A 21,179-nucleotide genomic window follows, 5' to 3' on the forward strand; every position below is an offset into this window, starting at 1 on the left:
TGGATTCATTTGGTGATTTATTAAATGTATAGTTGTTATTCTAATCTGCTGCTGAGTCTCTTACACTTTTCTTTATGCTGTATATTTTCACGTCTCTGGAATAGTTGGCAGTTAGATAGTCAGCTGGGAAACTTTGTGTTAACTCATGGAGCTGAGGATATCGTGGATGTGCTGACCTCGCTGCGTGGTGTACAGAGCGAGGTCAGCATGATTAATATTCACAATAAAAATATTAGCCGAACATCATGAAGTCTGTATGTGTTTCATAGTGTCGAACAACCTTTGTACAGTTAAAGCCAGCAGTTACTACATGACGGAAACACCAACGTTATCTCTTTTATGTGTTTATACACAGGTCACGCTGATTACTGAACAAAAACCCAAAGATCAGATGTTAAACAGATTTATTTGCTCTCTCTCCTCCTTAAACATGTTTTTAATGTTAGTTATAATTCAGAATTGGTGACTGAAACACGTAGGACACATAAGAAAATCAGGAAATAAAACACCGATAAATATAACCGCAGTAAAAGAAGTCAGCGGGGGTTACTACAGCTGTGTACCGGGGCCTGCGCTGGGCAGACATCTCCGAAATCATCGAAACACTTTTGCAAAGAGGCTGTATCTTGACAAACCGACCAGACACATGAAGATTAAACCACTACATTCTCGGCTAAAAAAATATTAAAACGGTATTTGGTAACACACAAACAGGGTTTTTCAAAGCTCAGTTCTGTTAGCTTCCACATGCCGGTTGTTGTGTGCTAGAAACAATGGCCACCAGGCCAAAGCAATGGTTTTGACTCGATCAGCGTTAACCCCGCCCCCTGAGTTTGATGGGTGAGGCTGACAGATAAAATTATTTCATGATGAGAGCCAGGCGTCAGGACTGCCAAAATGAAATAAATAAATATATCATTAAATAATTAATTAAATGTGTCAATAATTAATGAAATGTGTCAATAATTAATTAAAATGTGAAATACATAAATAATTAATTAAATGTGTCAATAATTAATTAATTAAATGTGTCAATAATTAATTAAAATGTGAAATACATAAATAATTAATTAAATGTGTCAATAATTAATTAATTACATGTGTCATAACTATTTATTTAATTAATTAATTCCAATTTTAATTAATTATTGCCACATTTAATTAATTATTTAATGGTGTATTTAATTAATTCATTATGGCAGTCCTGGCACTCCATACCGCCTTGCCATAATGGTCTATTTGATTCACCTTTTATTATGTATTTTATTTTCACTTGCTGAATACGGGACAGACTTGACTGGGGGAAAGAAGGGGAGAAAGAAAGAGGGAAAGAGAAACAGCTGAGAAGAGGGACGGGGGAGAAGGGCAAAAAACAAAAACCAACAGAATGGGCAGAAAAAAAAAGAAAAAAGAAAAAGAAAATGCATATATCGATCACCTGGATCACCTGTTGAGAAAGAAAAAAGAAAACAAGCAGAAGAGAACAAGAGTAATATGGGAATATGACAGTAAATACTAAATATTAAACATTATTGTGCAGCACATAAGATCAACAGAACACAGTGTGCTTTGAGGTAGGAGCCAAAAAGGGTGTAGTTTGTGGGTGTGATCACCCGTGTGTACACCTGTGAGCATGGACGCGCTTGTTTTTAAAAGGTTCCTTCATGTAATGATCTGCTAGAGGGTGTGGGGGGGCCACAGCCCCGTCCTCCAGGGCATGAAGCAGGTATGGAGGAGATCAAAACTCGAGACATCCAGAGGCCCCCAGAACACAAGAGACCAAGGAAGACCCACAGAGGGGCAGCCGCGCCACTGTCCCAGTAAGAGCTGAGGAGAGTCCCAGATGAGGGCTCACTCAGCAGCCGCGGAGCAGAAGCCAGGGGGAGTTGCAGTGACGTGCCCGTGAGCTCCGCCGGCAGCCAGCTGTGCCTGAGTGACCGAGCCCCAGGCCGAGAGGCCGGGGGCACCCCACCTCCGAAGTGGCCCGAGCGAGCCCCAGTTCCCGACAAGCGGCCGCCAAGGAGTGAGCCGGTGTGTACCCGGACGCCCATCCCCAGACACAAAGAATCACCAACGCACCGATGTCTGAGGGAGTCCGCCACTGGCAGGGGAAGTGGTGGTGGTGGGAGATAGGCCTCCAAACCTTGGAGGGCCTGAGATGTCCCCAGAGAGGTGGCGTCTGATACCCAACCTGACATATAGACAGAGACATACAGGCACACACAGACACAAACATCCATTCCCCCCCTCATGCTCTCATATGCACTTACTCCACACTCAACCGACATGGAGACAGACATAAAGAGACGCTGTACACACGATCACACTCCCCAAGCGTACTCTACGAACTGGGTCTAGGTACCCTTGCCCCTGGAGGGGGGAACTGCACCCAGACCCAGGTGGTGTTACCCTTTTCCCTGCGGTGGGGAGAGGCAGACCGCCCCGACTCCGCAGCAGCAGGGAGGCCCCACACCCCAGACCGCAGTCGGACGGCCAACTCCTCCTAGCCCCCCCGCTCCAGCAGGCCGCAGAGAACGGGGGTGAGAGAAGACTCCAAACCTCCCTCCACCCACTCATTGTAGTGTTCATGCATGTGTGTTCTAAGGTGCATTTAAAACCCAGGAGGGCATGGAGCTACCTGCCAGAGAGCAGCAGGTAAGCGCATAGTCCCTCCTGCTAGCCCTCAATGTCTACGTGTATTTAAAATTGAGAGGTGGGCAACGACGCCAGGGGTGAGGTGTACACCCTGATGGTAATTTGGACTCCGTGTGTCGTGCCCACCCCCAAGATCCCATATGTATGTGTAATGAGAGTGTGAGTAATGTGAATGTCTAAGTTGTGGGATAAAATTGAGGCAGAGGCAGCCAGAAGGGGACAGAGAGCGGGGGGGGGGGGGGGGGGGGGTAGCCTCCTCTGCACCCTGGTGACATACCCCTACTCCAAGGCCCTGCATGTGTGGGTGGTTGTGGTGGAGCGGGAAGAGGGAGGCAGCTGGAGATGGGGAGGGAAGGAAGGGAGGGGCAAGTGACCCTCCCTGGGGCCAGCTCCCCCGCTGACCCCAGTAGGCACCCCCATACTCCGCGACCCGCCAGGGAAAGGGGGCCCAGGCCCATCCAGACCGGGGCCCAGCGCAGCAGCCCCACAGAGCCCGGGACAGTCCACCCAACCCCACCACAGAGACAACTGCACCCACCCCACCATCCACTCATCTTCCAGACTACATAAGACAATAGACGCCCAGGCTGAGATCTTCCTCCACCTCTCCTGTATCTCCCCCTCCTGCAGAGAGAGTTCCTGAAGAGCGGAAAGCTCCTGCGAGATGTGACAATCTCCCCCACCAGTTGAAGAGCCCCCCAGGTGGCTCGACGCACCGGCGGCACCCTGCACCAGGGCTGGGCCCCCATGCACCCACCCGCCCACAACCCCGGCAACACACCAACCAGGACCCAAGCTCCCGAGGCCCAGCCAGGGCCCCAGCCCAGAGACGGAGCGCCCCCAGAACCTCACGCCCATCCCGGACCCACCCAGGGGCAGCCAGGCTACCAGGTCAGTAACCCACGTCCGTCAGCACAGACCCTCCCCTAGCCCCGCTGCACGCAGCCACGAGGAAACAGTCACCCGAGAGCCAACAGAGCCCCTAACCGGACATGACCGCTACCCCGGATTGAGCCCCCCAAGGAAGATGCCCCTGGGGAACCCCCCGACGCCCTAGGCCTGTCCTTACCCCCACACCAATCACAACAGTGAAGGCGGGACCAAACTATGACCCCCCACCCCCACTAGGTGATGGAGCTGATCAAAGGAGCCCAGAGCAATTGATCTGGTGTGGTGGCAGAGGCTGTATCAAGACTAATGTAATCTAATAGATAATTTCTATATTGGTTAGAATTAAGATTATTTTTATTTTTCCAGTTCATGAGGACTGTTTTCTTGGCTATGCATAGGGCAGTGAAGATCATATGGGCTATATTCTTTTCTGAAGTGATATTATCTAAGCTGCCCAACAAACACACCAAGGGGAAGTTGGAATGTTACATTTCAGACACTTTGATAAGTCTTCACATATCTCACGCCAAAACTTCTGAACTGGTGGACAGAACCAAAGAGCGTGGATATAATTGTCCGGTGAATTGGTTTGGCAGTGTGAGCAGTTGTTGGTAGACGTAAAGCCCATCTTGAACATCCGATGACCTGTATAGTGCATTCTATGTAATATTTTGTATTGAATTAATTGAAGACTGGGATTTCTGATTAGATGAAAGGTTTTTAAGCAAGTCTGAGACCAGAAGTTTTGGTCTAAGTTAACTGATAAATCCGCTTCCCATTTTGCAATAGGAAGTGATATTGATTCATCTGTTTTAGAAAGCATTCTATATATTTTGGATAGTAATTTGGGGGTTTTAAGAGTAAGAAATTGAACCACACTTGGTGGTGTTTGTAGTTCAACTTGACCCGGTTTAAATTTCTTTTTTACTATGGATTTAATTTGTTGATATTCTAAAAATCTTTTCTTGTTGATCCCATATTGTGTAACTAGTCCATCAAATGAAATAAATTCTGTTCCTTCTAGTATATGTTCTAAATATTTGATTCCTTTACCACTCCAATCTGAAAAGTTTATCATATTATTGTTTTGTAATATGTCAGGGTTGTTCCAGATAGGTGTACGATTCATGGGATTAATGAAGATGCCGTCAATTTTAGAAACTCCCACCATGCTGTCAGAGAAGAGCTGATGTCGATGCTTTTAAAGCATTTGTAGCAAGTACATAAGCTAAAATAATTTAAGTTGGTTATGAATAGTTGGGCTAATTCAGAAGATATCAGATTCGGCTCTAGGAGGTGAGTGAAGTACAATAAACGTACAACCACAGATATTGTGATTACAATTGTTATTTATAGTGAAAACAAAGTGCAATTACCAAACACCAATATTTACAAAATCTGCAGACAAGGAAAAAATAAAACAATTCAAGCTTGTAAAATATCCGCTGCACGGCAGTGCAGGAACCTCGTCCAACCTCTGGCAACAATGTCCATAAAGTTTATTTCATGAGTGATATAAGTCCAACGCGTATGACAGTCTAGACAGGTTGAAATTTGAAGTAGGATGATCAGCACTAAGATTCCAAAGCTGAAATCTCAGAAGTGAGATTTAGGGGACTAAACCAAGAGGGGAGAGTGTAGGCCGCAGCAGCCTCCTACCAGACCGCAGGAAGTTGTAGCTAGGGTTCTGGCTCGTTGGGCCTAGCTCGCCATCCAAAGTAGTGGTGTCGCTGTGGTCTCTCCAGGGCACCACTAGCCTGCACTATAATCACAAAACCACTATTAGCAAAATTCATCTAAACTTCCCAAGCTAGCTTTAGTTCCAGTGTACACATAAAATCCATGAGAAAATACAACAAATACATATCCAACCATTATAATGATTTAAAATAAATGACAATCTCAAATAACAAAACTACAGCCACGTAAAGTGAGAGTAGTAGTAATGCAGTAAGCCTCAGCCTCAGCTATCCCATCAGCTAATAGCACTGGCATACTGATACAGGTTACACAAACAAACAAACATTCAGACTCACTCACCATTCACTACGTGCGATGTCACATACGAGCCCCACGCATCTACCCACGGCGGTATCAAAATACTGTTGAACGCAATCCACAATTAATTCAAAACAAGTCAAGATAGTAAACAGCGAAAAGCGCTCACCCCACGTACCTGTTGCTTCCATCCGCTAACGCCTCTCCCCCGCGTCGTTTCGAAGCGACAACCCGGAAGGCATATATCGGTGCCTCGCGAATGTGATTGGTCACAACAGGCATGTGCAGCCTCGCGGCGTGGCGTGCGTCATGACGCACGATGCCTTCACGGACACGCTCCGGTTGGAATTTAAGATTCCAATTTAATTATAGACACAGTTCTTTTATTTTTTATGTGGGTTACATCCTCCCCGCCTTAACCATGCACGTCCCGTCGCATGTTAAACGCTAGACAACGTGAACAGACGAAGGACGGCTAGCATTATGGCCCAATGCATCGGAAAGACTATGCAACATCGTTTGGACAACGGAAACCAGAGGATTACCACGAGTGAAATAGTGAAGTCGATCAGGTGGTGCTCTTTGTCGTTGCGAACGTCTTAGCCCGTCACCTATGTCGGTGTCCTGTTCAATAACACTAGACTCTTCAGGAGAATCTTCAACAGCAACGACAGGAATGTTGACAAGTATGTCTCCACTTCCAGGTAAGCTATTTCTATCTTCAGGGTGACTTTCAATAAGTTCAAGCAAAATGTCTTCCACATCAGAGTCAGATTGCCCACCACCAGACTCCACTGCTGGAGGAAGAACACTGGACACAGAGGCTGGTTCCCCTTGCACTTCCACTTCAACTGAAGGATCCAAAATCAGTGGTCCTAGGCTCCCACTGTCAGATGAATCTGGAAATTGATTCTGTTTTTCCACAGTGAAGTGCAACGTTGGAGGATTAACATACAATGAAACCAAGCTTCCTGTGTCCTCATCCTCAACCAGAAGTTCTGTGAGGGAATTTAAATCCGGGTTCTGCTGCCGAGTTCTTGGTCTGTGCGGAAGCGATTGCTCTGGTGATTCCAAGTTAACCTCACTGCCCGTGAGGAGGCCGCATGGAAGGAGGAGGTCGCGGTGAAGGGTCCGCATAGGTCCATCGCTGTTCTCAGGTTTTACCTTGTAGACCGGGAGGTCCCCAGCCCGATGGACAACCACATAAACTTCTTCCTCCCATTTATCTGAAAGTTTATGCTTCCCTCGAAGGCGGACATTCCTCACAAGCACACGATCACCTGGTTCCAATGCTGATGGTATCACACGATTGTCAAAGCGTTTCTTATTTCGGTCGGCAGCCTTTGTAGCGTTACTGGAGGCAATACTGAAACTTTCCTCCAATCTCGATTTGAGTGACTTAATGTACTGTGAGTGACTCTTTTGCTGGGATTCCCGCAGTGGCAGATTGAACGCCAGGTCCACAGGTAGACGAGGTGTTCTACCGAACATGAGTTCGTAAGGAGTAAACCCTGTAACCTCGTTCCTGGTACAATTATAGGCGTGAACCAGCGGTTTCACATGCTCTTTCCACCTTGTTTTTTGTTTTGTCTCCAAGGTCCCCAACATTGCCAGCAACGTCCTGTTAAATCGCTCCACTGGATTTCCCCTCGGATGGTAAGGGGTTGTACGGCTCTTCTGAATGCCTGCAAACTCACACAATTCTTTTACTAGTCTTGACTCAAAATCTTGCCCTTGGTCGGTATGAATTCGCTCAGGAATGCCATAATAAATGATATAATTCTCCCATAAACACTTCGCCACAGTTCTTGCCTTTTGATTGGGTGTTGGAATGGCAACAGCGAATTTAGTGAAATGGTCAGTCAGGACTAAGATATCACGAGTGCCACTAGTGTCAGGCTCAAGAGCAAGAAAATCCATACACAAAAGCTCAAGGGGTCGAGATGTTTTTATGCTGACAAGTGGAGCAGCTTTTTCCGGCAGGGCTTTTCGGCGCACACAGCGGCCACAAGTCTTAATCTTCTGCTCAACATCCTTTGCCATTTTAGGCCAGTAGAATCTCGTACGGACAAGGTCAAGTGTACGTTCAATCCCCATATGGCCCATATCCTCATGGAGGCTTTTCAGGACTGATGGCCGCAACTCCTCTGGAAGGACAAGCTGGTATGAAAGGTCTCCATTGTCCCGTCTCCTCCTGTACAGGACTCCATCCACCAGCTCCAACCTGGACCATTCTCTGAGCAGGAACGGAAGTTCAGGGAGCTCAGCTCTAGCTGTTGGTGGAACCCTCTCCCCCGTCTCAAGCTGGTGAATAAGCTCTCGAATGCAGGGATCTGAGTGTTGTTTCTCTTTGATGTTAAGAGTAGGAACGACAGGCAGCCGATGACAGTCCTCGGAACAGTAACTGTCAGGGATGGTATCCATTTGAACTGACAAAGACTCGACAAGTGTGAAGCCAACCTCACCGCAGTCACCCGGCCGTGTGGCTCTGACCAAATGACTTTGGCAGATTGCTCTCACAGTCTCTTCTGGAAGGACATCAGAATCAGCTGTGTGTTGAGAAATGAACTGACGAATGAGTTCATGGTCATTAGAAACTTCATCACTGGAGCAGGAGTAAGGTCGCCGCGAAAGCGCATCAGCGTCACAATTCTGTTTGCCAGCTCTGTACAGAAGTTTAAAGGAGTACGTTGACAATGCAGCCAACCAACGGTGTCCAGTAGCGTCCAGTTTAGCTGTTGTCAAAACGTAGGTCAGTGGATTACTGTCCGTCACCACTGTAAAATCTGCCCCGTACAGGTAATCTTGGAATTTCTCGGTCACACTCCACTTAAGGGCGAGGAATTCCAGCTTGTGGGCTGCATAACGGCTCTCACTCTGCGACAATCCGCGGCTAGCATAAGCTATGACCCGGAGTTTCTCCTCTTGCTCTTGATACAACACTGCTCCAAGTCCGGTCACACTCGCATCGGTGTGCAGAATGTATGAACGAGACGGGTCTGCAAACCCAAGAACCGGAGCAGTTGTAAGCTTCTCAATCAAGGTTTCAAATGCAACTTGACATTTGGTATCCCACCTCTCCCCGAAGGGTTGGTTTGGCCTGTAGGTGGGTATCTTGTGAGCTTTCAGAGTCTTTGATCTTTGAACTGGAGAATATCCACGAGTCAGGTCATTGAGAGGTTTGGCAATGACGGAATAGTCTTTTATAAACCGGCGGTAATAACCAGCGAAACCCAGAAAAGATCTTAATTGTTTCAGAGTCTGGGGAACCGGCCATGTCTTGATGGTCTCTATCTTCTCAGGATCTGTTTGAACTCCTTCCTCAGAGACAATATGACCCAAGTACTTTACAGACTTTTGGAAGAATCGACATTTCTCCGGTGCCAGTTTCAGCCCATATTCCTTCAACCGGTTCAGGACTCTCAGCAGCCTTCGTTCGTGTTCCTCAAGAGTGTCCGAATAGATGATTAAATCATCCAGGAAAACGAGCACTTCCTTTAGGTGAAGGTCCCCCATGCATCGCTCCATCAAGCGCTGAAAGGTGCTTGGGGCGTTGGTAACACCTTGAGGCATTTGGTTAAACTCCCAGAACCCAAGAGGAGTCACAAAAGCAGTCTTTGCCTTGTCTTCCTCCTCCATCTGGATCTGGTAGTAACCGGACTTCAGGTCGAGCACTGAAAACCACTTAGAACCAGTGAGTGCTGAAAAGGATTCCTCCAAATTAGGTAAGGGGTATGCATCCTTGATGGTTTGAAGGTTTAGTTTCCGGTAGTCTATGCACAGCCGGACCTCACCGTTCTTCTTCCTGACCACCACGATAGGCGAAGCAAAAGGAGACGATGATTCCCTTATAATGCCGGCTTCCAGGAGCTCACGCAGGTGACGGCGGACAGCTTCGAAATCTTGTGGATGGATTGGCCGGGCACGTTGCTTGAATGGTGTATTGTCATGGAGTGGAATATGATGTTTGACAGCTGATGTACATCCAAAATCCAAGTCATGATGCGAAAAGACCTCCGAGATGTCATTCAGCTTGCCTATGACTCGCGTCCTCCATTCAGGTGACAGTGGAGAATCACCAAAATCAAAGTTCAGGCTGGTGGTAGTGTTCCTGACTGGAAGATGGGTCACGCGATGTTCAGACAAGATGCAGTGGTAGGTTTCCAAATCCGCAATGACACTGTGAGGTGGAATGAAGGTATCTTGCTCCGACTCATTTGTAATAACCACAGGAACCTTGTATGGAGAAAGAGCTGGGAAGTTGATGAGACAACTGCTGACACACAACCCCCCAGGTAAGGTGGAAGCAGGATGCTGTAGGAGAACACTCTGGCTAAACAACGGGGTGGAAACTTTGGCAGAGCCCTGGATGACAATAGTGCGGCCGGCCGGAACACGCACTGGAGCTTTGCTTAGTAGCCTCACATTCCCAATGCTGCCATTCTCCTTCTGCTCGTGTGACAGCTGTAGTGTTTTCAACACCGCTCTGTACCCATGAGTGCTAGGCTGATAGCTCGGATGCTGGTTAAGATGCTGTTCATACAGGGGTTCCAGGGTGTTCATCCCAATTAGCACAGTAGCGGGGACGTCCGGAACAACTAGAGCCAATGTTGTTACTTCATATTCTTCACCAACAAAATCTCTGGGGAACTTGACGGAAACCTCAATGTATCCAAGATATGGAATGGTTTGACCCGCAGCACCTTCCACCTGGAGAAGATCATGGAGTGGTTGAATTTGTTGGTCATGAAGATGATTGTTGTAAAAGGATACAGGTATTGTAGTAACCTGTGATCCTGTATCAAGCAGGCATTTCTGTGGATGGCCTGCTAGGGTCACCTCTGTTGTGCATCTTGACCCAACTAACCCATGAGGTAACATTGTAGTTGCCTTCGGACAAGTGTGTAGGTCTACACAGTGAACAATTTCCTCCTTGTTCCTTTCCTCCTTTGCGGGACAATGTGGGTCCTGCACAGTTCCTGTACGTCCCATTACAGAAACTGTATCTAGTTTAAATGTCCAGTTGATGAATTCCGCTTCTGCCATTTTGGTTTCTTTTCACTGAACTGTTTGCGTTTTGCATTGACCAATGTGGGATTGGGTCTGTTCTCACACTGTGGTCTAATGTGTCCATCTTCCCCACACCTGAAACAGAAACCAGGCTTGGGGTTAGATGATATATTCCCCTGTGTATCCGTTCTTTGCTTCGGGTGCTGCTTTGGAACAAGAGTACAGGACTGGTGAGACTGGGAGGCAGTTAAGGCGGCAAGTTGCTTTTGTATCTCCGCCATCTGCTGGGTGAGAGTGGACAACGCAGCACAGACCCCCTTTTCTTCTTCTACTGCGAACTGAGCTTGAGCTGCAACTCTGTGTCTTGGTGTTCCCAAATGTTGCTTCATCCTCAGAGTTTTGCTAGCTTCTCTGTCTTCTTCAGTTCTTAATAGGAGTAACAGTTCTGCAAAAGAAGGTGGGTTGGATTTTCTCTGCTTCAGCTGAAGCTCAGAGATAAGATTGCTATCCCAACATCCCCTACAGAATTGGCTGAGCAGGTGCCTGTTCACTTCACTCTGCTTGACTCCTCCCCGCTTGACAGCTAAACTCAGGGCCACCTGAAGTCGCTGTAGGTAGCCGGATGGCTTCTCACCCGAGTTCTGCAGCGTGTCCATGAACTTCGCATAAAGTTCTTCCCCGTCCTGTACAATTCCATAAGCAGAATCAAGATGTTGAATATAAGTCTCTGCTGGTAGGTCGGGGTTAAGGTGCTTGATTATGTCCGCTGCAGGTGGTAAAAGACTATCAAGGATGTGTCTGGATCTTCGCAGTTCTGAAATGGCTGGATCCTTTAAGATGAGATCCACTCCAGAGCGCCATGTATCATAGTCCACCTCATGCTGTGGGTGTGGTAGTCTCCCAGAAAACATGCGCAGCTTATGGGATGAGCGTATGTTTACATCTTCGCTCTTTACTATATGCTCCACAACATACCTCTGTACTTCAGGTGGATTCAACTCAGCCGCAGACATACTGATAGAATGTCCTTCTGTTGTTGTAGGATGTAGGGCAGCTGAAGAAGTGACAGGGCTAGCCATGTTGTGGGTTTGTCGATCCGGAGTGGCAGCCATTTTGTGTTCAGATGCGGCAGTGCATTCCTGCTTGAGCCCTTCTGGTTTTCCTGGGCGCAGTTCTGAAACAGCTCCATTTATTTGGGTCATTAGTTCTTGGAGAACTTCAGCAAAATCCTGACCAGACAGTTTTGCTACTTGTTTTAAGTCAGCTAAATAAGTCTTAGTCTTTGTGCACCCGACAGTAGCCGCATAGATTTTAGACAAGCTTTTTATATGATATTCATTATTTAAGGGCTTAAATGTATACGGCAGAATCGGACCCAATAAATCAAAAGCAGACCCCGTTTTAAACTCAACAACGAGCATATTATTAAACTCAGAGCCGGGTGAGTTTATTGGCACAGAGCGTTCAATAGCACCATACTGGAGAAGAAAATCTTCAACCTCCTCAACCACATATGCGGGGACGCCACTGACCAACACCGCGTTTGGCATTTTAACACCTAATGACTCCAACAAGTCCATGTTCATAGTAATATGGTGAGATAGTGAGACTGAATGTACACAACAATATTATACTTGACACAACCTCCTGGCTGGCTCGCCACTAATTTGTCTTATGTAGCAAGTACATAAGCTAAAATAATTTAAGTTGGTTATGAATAGTTGGGCTAATTCAGAAGATATCAGATTCGGCTCTAGGAGGTGAGTGAAGTACAATAAACGTACAACCACAGATATTGTGATTACAATTGTTATTTATAGTGAAAACAAAGTGCAATTACCAAACACCAATATTTACAAAATCTGCAGACAAGGAAAAAATAAAACAATTCAAGCTTGTAAAATATCCGCTGCACGGCAGTGCAGGAACCTCGTCCAACCTCTGGCAACAATGTCCATAAAGTTTATTTCATGAGTGATATAAGTCCAACGCGTATGACAGTCTAGACAGGTTGAAATTTGAAGTAGGATGATCAGCACTAAGATTCCAAAGCTGAAATCTCAGAAGTGAGATTTAGGGGACTAAACCAAGAGGGGAGAGTGTAGGCCGCAGCAGCCTCCTACCAGACCGCAGGAAGTTGTAGCTAGGGTTCTGGCTCGTTGGGCCTAGCTCGCCATCCAAAGTAGTGGTGTCGCTGTGGTCTCTCCAGGGCACCACTAGCCTGCACTATAATCACAAAACCACTATTAGCAAAATTCATCTAAACTTCCCAAGCTAGCTTTAGTTCCAGTGTACACATAAAATCCATGAGAAAATACAACAAATACATATCCAACCATTATAATGATTTAAAATAAATGACAATCTCAAATAACAAAACTACAGCCACGTAAAGTGAGAGTAGTAGTAATGCAGTAAGCCTCAGCCTCAGCTATCCCATCAGCTAATAGCACTGGCATACTGATACAGGTTACACAAACAAACAAACATTCAGACTCACTCACCATTCACTACGTGCGATGTCACATACGAGCCCCACGCATCTACCCACGGCGGTATCAAAATACTGTTGAACGCAATCCACAATTAATTCAAAACAAGTCAAGATAGTAAACAGCGAAAAGCGCTCGCCCCACGTACCTGTTGCTTCCATCCGCTAACGCCTCTCCCCCGCGTCGTTTCGAAGCGACAACCCGGAAGGCATATATCGGTGCCTCGCGAATGTGATTGGTCACAACAGGCATGTGCAGCCTCGCGGCGTGGCGTGCGTCATGACGCACGATGCCTTCACGGACACGCTCCGGTTGGAATTTAAGATTCCAATTTAATTATAGACACAGTTCTTTTATTTTTTATGTGGGTTACACATTCATGTCGTTGGATGTTTGAGCTGATAAATGGTAGGTCTGAGATCTCTAAATTATTGCAAAGTGCTTGTTCTACACGACGTGCTTCCTTTTCAGATGCTCATGCATCGCCGTCATACTGTCATGCAAGGCAAGTTCCATTTTGCAGATTTTGCATTGGACCTTCTTTTCTTTTGTTTTGTCAAAATGCTCCCAGACTTTTGAGTTCCGTTGCCGAGTAGCCATGATAACGGAGACAGCTTCTGTACACCGTTATAAGAGTGCCACAAAACCAACCAATCACAGACTCGGATGCAAAAATTCTGATTGGCTGTTTTGGTCTCCAATCAGCTTGCTAGCTACTGTAGCTAAGCCCAGGCAAATATCCCAGAATGCATTTCATCCACAACTCAAATTGAGGCAGTGGTGGAGGAACGCAGAATTTGAAATATACATATTTCTTTCTGGGTCACAAAATAAAAGATATTTTCAGGATAGATTGTTGCTGTCAGGACATCACATATTTGCAAAAGTGCTCTAACATTTTCAAAGATGCCTGTTACCCACCAGCTGACCTCACAGCTGGACTGGCCATCGGGCATACTGGGCATTTGACACAAAGCTGGAGTTATTCTGTCTTTGCTGCACAGCTGCCTCTTCTCTCCTCCTCTCCCCCTCCCTCTCCTGTTGCCACTTCAATCATGAAACTGATCAATGATCAGCTGATCGGCTTTTCTTTCGCAAGTCCTGTCGGTCTTGTTTATCACCCACTTTGCGCCAAAAAGAGGAAACAAGCAGATGTCACGATGAACAACAGCAGCGTTTAAGCTTGATCAGCTGTTGTTAGAATTTATTTAATATTAATTTCTAGTATCAGCTGATGTTTGTTGGAGCCACAGCTGTAAAAGCTGCTGGTCATGATATCGGGTTGGATATGTGGTGAGAGGGAAACATGAAGATGAAACCAGGAGATGTCCTTAAGTGGTCATCTGGTGTAAACTGTATAGAAATCATACATATATACAAACGAGACAGTGTACATCACTGTCACAACAGTGTTTGTGAAGCAGTATGTTTAAGATACATTGACAGTCTCATGACGACATGATTCAGATATAAGACGCAAATCAAGTCAATCAGACGAATGTAACATTTGTGTTAAATACTTTTGAATTTCACCCAAAACACCCTTTTTTAAAATTAAATATGTCATTTTGCATCTCACTCTCCTACCTGTGTGATCTGAGTCTGTGTGCATTCGTGTGTGTGCGCGCTGCGTGGTGACGTACGCGCGTGCATGTGTGCCCCGGTCACAGCTCGCTTCAGCAGCAGAGTGAAGCTGACCCCCCACCCACTTGAAACATAAAGGCAAATAGGCGGAGCGGTTAGTGCTACGTTTGTGCAGATTTGTGCAGGTAAAATTAGTGTTTGTGCTGCTACGGTGTTTGAGATATTAAACATTATTTTATAGGTCATTCAAAGGTCACCATCCCCCCAGACTGCTCCAAAACGGGCCAAAATGGTCTACTTTTTAAGTGCTACGTTTGTGCAGATTTGTGCAGGTAAAATTAGTGTTTGTGCTGCTACGGTTTCCGAGATATTAAACTTTATTTTATAGGTCATTCAAAGGTCACCATCCCCCCAGACTGCTCCAAAACGGGCCAAAATGGTCTACTTTTTAAGTGCTACGTTTGTGCTGATTTGTGCAGGTAAAATTAGCGTTTGTGCTGCTATGATTTGAGATATCCTGTTATGGTTTACTGCTGAAAAATGTCTTTTTCAAATGACCTTTCACTTTGTGTGTTCACTTGTTCAATAAAGTTCTGTTAAAAAAACCCTCTTGTTGTATTTAATCAGCTAAATTTGTAATGAGTGTATTTTTTTTTAACTTCAATTTCTTTACTTCAATCACTTTTTGTTCATAAAACCACGATGCAAATGCTTGAGTATTTATTTTTTTTAGAGTGGATTAAAAAAACTTTATTGAAAACTACATTTGAACATTTTACACTCCCATGAACACTTTTTGAGAAACGAACAAGCTAGCAGTCTTTTGCATCAAATACACATTTTCTGGCAGAAAAAACTATTATTTGGCATTACTGTGTCTGAAGGATTCTTAGAACAGCGTTCATCTGATTTCTGAACAAGGTAAGCTTACATTTAAAATACTGAGGTTTTAGTTACTGAGTTAATACATGATATAGCTAACTATCTGGATCAAAAGGATTTTTTTTCAATGTTAAACATTTTCAAAAATGTCCAAGAAAAAAGTTTCTAAAGCACTTTAAAACATGTAGCACACTGGACTAAAGTGCTGTACAGTACATGGGTTAAATACTCAGACTCAATTTAATAAACTCACAAATTCAATAGCTCCATCTTAAAAACAATAATTCCACAAAATATGAAAGTGTAGATTGGTGGAGAACTTGGGGGAGGGGTTGCTCCTGGCTGTGTATATAGTTCAGAAATCACATTTTGCTCCATCATAATCATAGTGTGTTTTTTTTTAGATGCCTCGAAAGCCATCTGTAGACAAGGTTTCCATTTTTGCAGTTCTTTGCAATTCAAAAGAGGCCATAGTCCAAAATGGCAAAATAGCCACTCCAGCTGCATCAGTCTGGAAAGAGCTGAGTCAGCAGCTAGAAGACAAGATGTCAGCAAAGGCCCTGTACACTTTTGTGAAGCTAAATAGACACAACATCTGGTCAGCTTTGGAAATCAGTGATCAGGAAAGTAATAGTGAAGGAGAGTTAGATTCACATTGCATTTCTCCTGGACAAGAAAACTGTCAAGCTTTTGAACTAGAAGTCCCTTTTGAGGACTGGGTTAAATTTATTCCTGAAAAGGTTGAATACAATGACAAGTTTTCTCCTACCCTAAAAAGGGAATACACAATTTTGAAACCTGGCACTTGGACTCATATCATCAACGATCTTATATGGAAGAAGATCAAAAATACATGTACACTTGTGTTCCGTAGAGCAAAGGTCCATCCAACTGTCAACAATAATTATCTGGACATCAGAGGCGACTGTAAGGAGTGTCATGGCCAGTTAGAAATGTCATGTGACAGACAGCCAGCAATTAATAGTCCAATGGTGCTCCAGTGTTTCATGAGAAATACAGATTTCTCCCTGCACACTGGCCACTCCAAGCGGTTCATGTCTGGAAACCTGCGTGAACAGATCGCTAAAGAGCTGTGTGAGGGCAGAATGGAACCGGCTGTATGGAGGTCAGCGAGGGCAGCAGATCTGATGGATGTTGGAGATCCTGAGCCAAGCCACCTTCCAAATTTGGCCACTCTGCGAAAAGCCAAACAAGAGAGAAAAGACTTGGAATTAGGAGATAAGGACCCCATTGCATCTCTGCAATTGTTAAAATATAGTGTTCCTCACAGTGGTAGCATCCGAGATATTGGACTGGACAAGTTTTTCTGTCACTACTGGAGTCAAACACAGATGCATGTTTATAAGACATTGTCAAAAAAATCTCCCCCAACTGTGTGTTTTGATGCAACCGGTTCAGTTGTGAAAAAACTGCTGAGACCAAATGGCAAATCTGGCCATATCTTCCTTTATCAAGGTATTCTGAAAGAAAACAATTGCCCCAGTGTCCCAGTGGTGCAAATGCTGTCAGAGAAACATGATGTTAATGCCATCGCAAACTGGTTGACAGAATGGATTCGTGCAGGTGCACCTGTGCCAAAGTATGCTGTGAGTGACTTTTCTCTGGCAATTCTGGGAGCTCTGGTCAAGGCTTTCACTCCTCATCCTGATCTGAAGTCCTACCTTAATGAATGCTTTCATGTCCTTCTTGGAACCCAGTCTGCCAAACTCCCCCCTTGTTATATCAGGGTTGATGTTGCGCACTGCATCAAGATGATATGCCAGTGGGATTGCCTGAAGAAGAAAACACATCGTGTTAAAGATTTCTTTGTCAGGTCATTAGCAAAACCTCTTCAGTCTCAATGTTTGGACCATGCAAAACAGCTCCTACATGCTATCACTGTTGTGGCCCTCAGTGAGGCAGAAGGTGATGACAGTTCTGGAGCACCTCTTCCTTCAGAAAGGTGCAAGAAATACTTGAAAGCCCAAATTGCTCAAGACTCCATCATCATTCCAGATGAACAGACGGAGGAAAGTGAGAGAGTGGATTCAGTGGATGAGATCCAGACTGACCTGCGACAGTGGGTAACAGAAATATGTGAGGAGAGCAGGTCACTTGCTGCAGCAAATGGGGATAGAGATAATATTCACTTTCTCCCTGAGATTATTCCTCATATAATAAGACTGGCAAGTTACTTGCCACTCTGGACAGGAATAATGGTCCCTCTCTTCCAAAGCACCAGCATCACAGCAAGTTCAGCCACTGTTGAAGCTGATTTCAAAAACATAAAACATGGCCTTTTCAAACATGACAACTTGCCTCTTCGAGTCGATCGCTTCATTGCTCGTCATCTTTCCTTCATCGAGGGAAATATGCGGATTTGTTCTGCAAAAGAAAAGGTCAAAGATGAGGCAACGGTGGGATCACTGAAAGTCACAGATGCCAATTCTGGATCCATGACGACTCACAATGCAGAAGACAAAATAAAAATGGATGCTCACCCATTTGTGGGATCTGATGCTGCCACAAACATTCTTCCGGCTGATGGGGATGCAGTTGAGAACTGGAGGGGCCTAGCTGTTCCACCCAAAAAAAGGAAGAGGACTTCCTACCTCTCTTCATGTACCGAATGGCTCCATGCAGATGAAACTTTTGGGGCCAAAAGAGTGAAAGTGGGATTATTAAAAAATGGAAACCTCCATAAGCCTATTAGATTAGGGGAATCGACAATCTCTGTGCTCAATACCTGTGCATTTGATGCATTTTTTCAGTGCTTATGTTGTGCCTTCTGTGACAGCTCCACATTTCAAAATGCTGTTCTGAAAGACAGTGAAAACCCAGTCCTGCAGCTGGTGAAAGCCATTGCCACAGATGGTGTGACCCAACAAACCTACAGAAGGAGAGCAGAGCTGCTTAGTGTAATGTTTGAAGCTGTCTCGTTGAGGTCTGCTGCGATCCAAATTGATGCTCAGTGCAATATCTCCGCTGTAATTGCTAAGACAATGAGGAACATCTCAAGTGTTTATTTTACCAAACACTGCTCTTCACAGCACTGCTACCTCAGCAAAGGGATGACAAGGGAAGTGCCATTTGTTTCTCCTGCCATCTCTGTCCTCAAAGAGTCTGGTATGGCTCATCTTGGCACGGCTGTGGAAGCAGGACTTGGCCTACCTGAGTCTACCTGCCTCAGGCCACTCTCCAATCCATCTCTGTGTCCATCAGAATTCAAAACAGAAGACAGCACCACAGGAAATGAGCTCTGTGCAGGGACAGTTACTCACAGCTACAACATTGGAGATATCGTGTGGATTGATACTGACCTTGCAAATCAAACAGAATTTCCACTGAATGAATTTCCCTCCAACCTGGTTCTCCAAGGAAAGTCGTTCACTTTGAGGGCATTAATTGCTTTCCATGGAAAGATGACCACTGATGGTTTGGGGCATTACACTGCATACTGCAGGAGAGCTCCATGTGTGTGGGAGTGCTATGATGACCTGGGAAATGGAGTGACAGGAGCATCTGAAAAGAAAAAAATACAACCCCATGCTGTGTTATACACAGTATATTGAGTGCTGCCTGCATTTTTCTGTTTTATTTGGTTCATTACAGTTACATGTGTTCAAATGGCTAGTGTGTGTTATCAGTAAGTTCAGTTTTGCACATAAAGTTAAAGTTCTAAATTAAAAATCTTTTAACACTCTTTTCTTTGTCAGTCTGATGTATATTTGCTTTTACACACCAAGTCACCTTCACCCATAGCCTTGAAAGTAACCGTTCCATTTTTCTGTCAATAATTTTCCAGTATTTCTTTTGTGTTTACCTGGTGGCTTAAGTCAGGGGTCAGCATCCTTTTCATTTCAAAGGGCCCCTTTCCCCCCTGCTGCTACAAAACCTGTCTAGAGCCTAAAAAAAGAAACAGCCTATAAATATCTAGAAAATGAGTTGTTATATCGTGTAAGCTATGGAAATGTAAATAAAAATGTTTATTTTTAGATTTGATAAGACAATGAATCATCAAAGCTTTATAACGGAAAAAAGTATTTGTTAAAATGAAGCCAGCTACGAGCATCCTTTCCATAATAATTGAAAATTAGGAAAGATGGGCAACCAACTTGAAAATTACAGTAAACAGATTTGAACCTAAGAAACATTAAATCACTTTTAAAAGCCTTGTACATTCAATGAATAGTCAATGCAGATATTTCATAAAAAAAAAAAAAACTGTTAACAGAACCCTTTCTTGTTGTCTTTATAATAAAAAAATGACTTACTTGGTCTTATAAGAGCCACAGTGGAGGGGCCGGAGAGCCACATGTTGCTTTAGAGCCGCAGGTTGAAGATCCCTCGCCTAAGTGCTGTGGAATATTCCGTTTTCTACACGTAGGTAACAATCTATCAAAGCAAACACTTCATTTTTTCTGAGACAGCTACATTAATAATAATGAACATATATAATTCAAAACAAAATCATAGAGGCCAACTGGGTATGTAAAAAATAATAATAATTTAGGTATACGTGAATCACTTCACATGAAACTCAGTTTTGCCACAGAAAAAATAAAAACTTTAGCCTACCTTGTGTACGTTTCTGCACTAGTAACAAAAGAAATATCGACCTTTCCGCTGAATAAATTGTGTTACTAAAGTGTAAACTAATAAAAGTTAATATGCAGCAAGCCTAGAAAAAGTGCAAAACTCCACAGCTGCTGAAACTCACTGCCACAGACACTGGTGTTATACAGCGTAGGCCGTAATAATTAAAATCATTATATCTCAGATACTGTAGCAGCACAAACGCTAATTTTACCTGCACAAATCAGCACAAACGTAGCACTAACCGCTCCGCCTATTTGCCTTTACGTTTCAAGTGGGTGGGGGGTAAGTCACTGCCACGTTGATCAGTTTGTTCAGACCCCAAGCTGCAATGTGAATACAGCCGAACCGCCACATTTTTGTTTGTCGTTAAGAGACTCGTTCGGGATAAGTTTTGTGGAGGACAGAGTTTGCTAATATACGTTTTTAATGAGTTTTAGCCGAGAACGCAGCTGAAATGCTAGCATGCTAAGTTAGCCTGAACGCTAGTATGGAACGCCAGGACTGCCATAATGAATTAATTAAATACACCATTAAATAATTAATTAAATGTGGCAATAATTAATTAAAATTGGAATTAATTAATTAAATAAATAGTTATGACACATGTAATTAATTAATTATTGACACATTTAATTAATTATTTATGTATTTCACATTTTAATTAATTATTGACACATTTAATTAATTAATTATTGACACATTTAATTAATTATTTATGTATTTCACATTTTAATTAATTATTGACACATTTCATTAATTATTGACACATTTAATTAATTATTTAATGATATATTTATTTATTTCATTTTGGCAGTCCTGACGCCTGGCTCTCATCATGAAATAATTTTATCTGTCAGCCTCACCCATCAAACTCAGGGGGCGGGGTTAACGCTGATCGAGTCAAAACCATTGCTTTGGCCTGGTGGCCATTGTTTCTAGCACACAACAACCGGCATGTGGAAGCTAACAGAACTGAGCTTTGAAAAACCCTGTTTGTGTGTTACCAAATACCGTTTTAATATTTTTTTAGCCGAGAATGTAGTGGTTTAATCTTCATGTGTCTGGTCG

The 21,179-nt window shown here is 44.2% G+C and overlaps 2 long non-coding RNA genes across 2 annotated transcripts; both read right to left on the reverse strand.

The window, feature by feature from the left end:
• Positions 1–15,367: 15,367 nt before the first annotated feature.
• On the reverse strand, positions 15,368–17,898 carry LOC146577725 (uncharacterized). The gene is made up of 4 exons (XR_014891427.1): positions 17,832–17,898; positions 17,403–17,584; positions 17,195–17,305; positions 15,368–16,708 (listed from the first exon to the last, which is right to left on the reverse strand). It is a non-coding gene; the product is annotated as an uncharacterized LOC146577725 (long non-coding RNA).
• A 132-nt stretch (positions 17,899–18,030) lies between these two features.
• Positions 18,031–20,282, reverse strand: LOC146577726 (uncharacterized). The gene is made up of 4 exons (XR_014891435.1): positions 18,833–20,282; positions 18,572–18,721; positions 18,259–18,402; positions 18,031–18,161 (listed from the first exon to the last, which is right to left on the reverse strand). It is a non-coding gene; the product is annotated as an uncharacterized LOC146577726 (long non-coding RNA).
• Between the last annotated feature and the right edge of the window lie 897 nt (positions 20,283–21,179).

The sequence above is a fragment of the Mchenga conophoros genome, linkage group LG3, assembly GCF_057382185.1.
Source record: "Mchenga conophoros isolate Kocher_MC1m ecotype Shallow Benthic linkage group LG3, M_conophoros_male_GT1.1, whole genome shotgun sequence".
Classification (NCBI taxonomy): Eukaryota; Metazoa; Chordata; class Actinopteri; order Cichliformes; family Cichlidae; genus Mchenga; species Mchenga conophoros.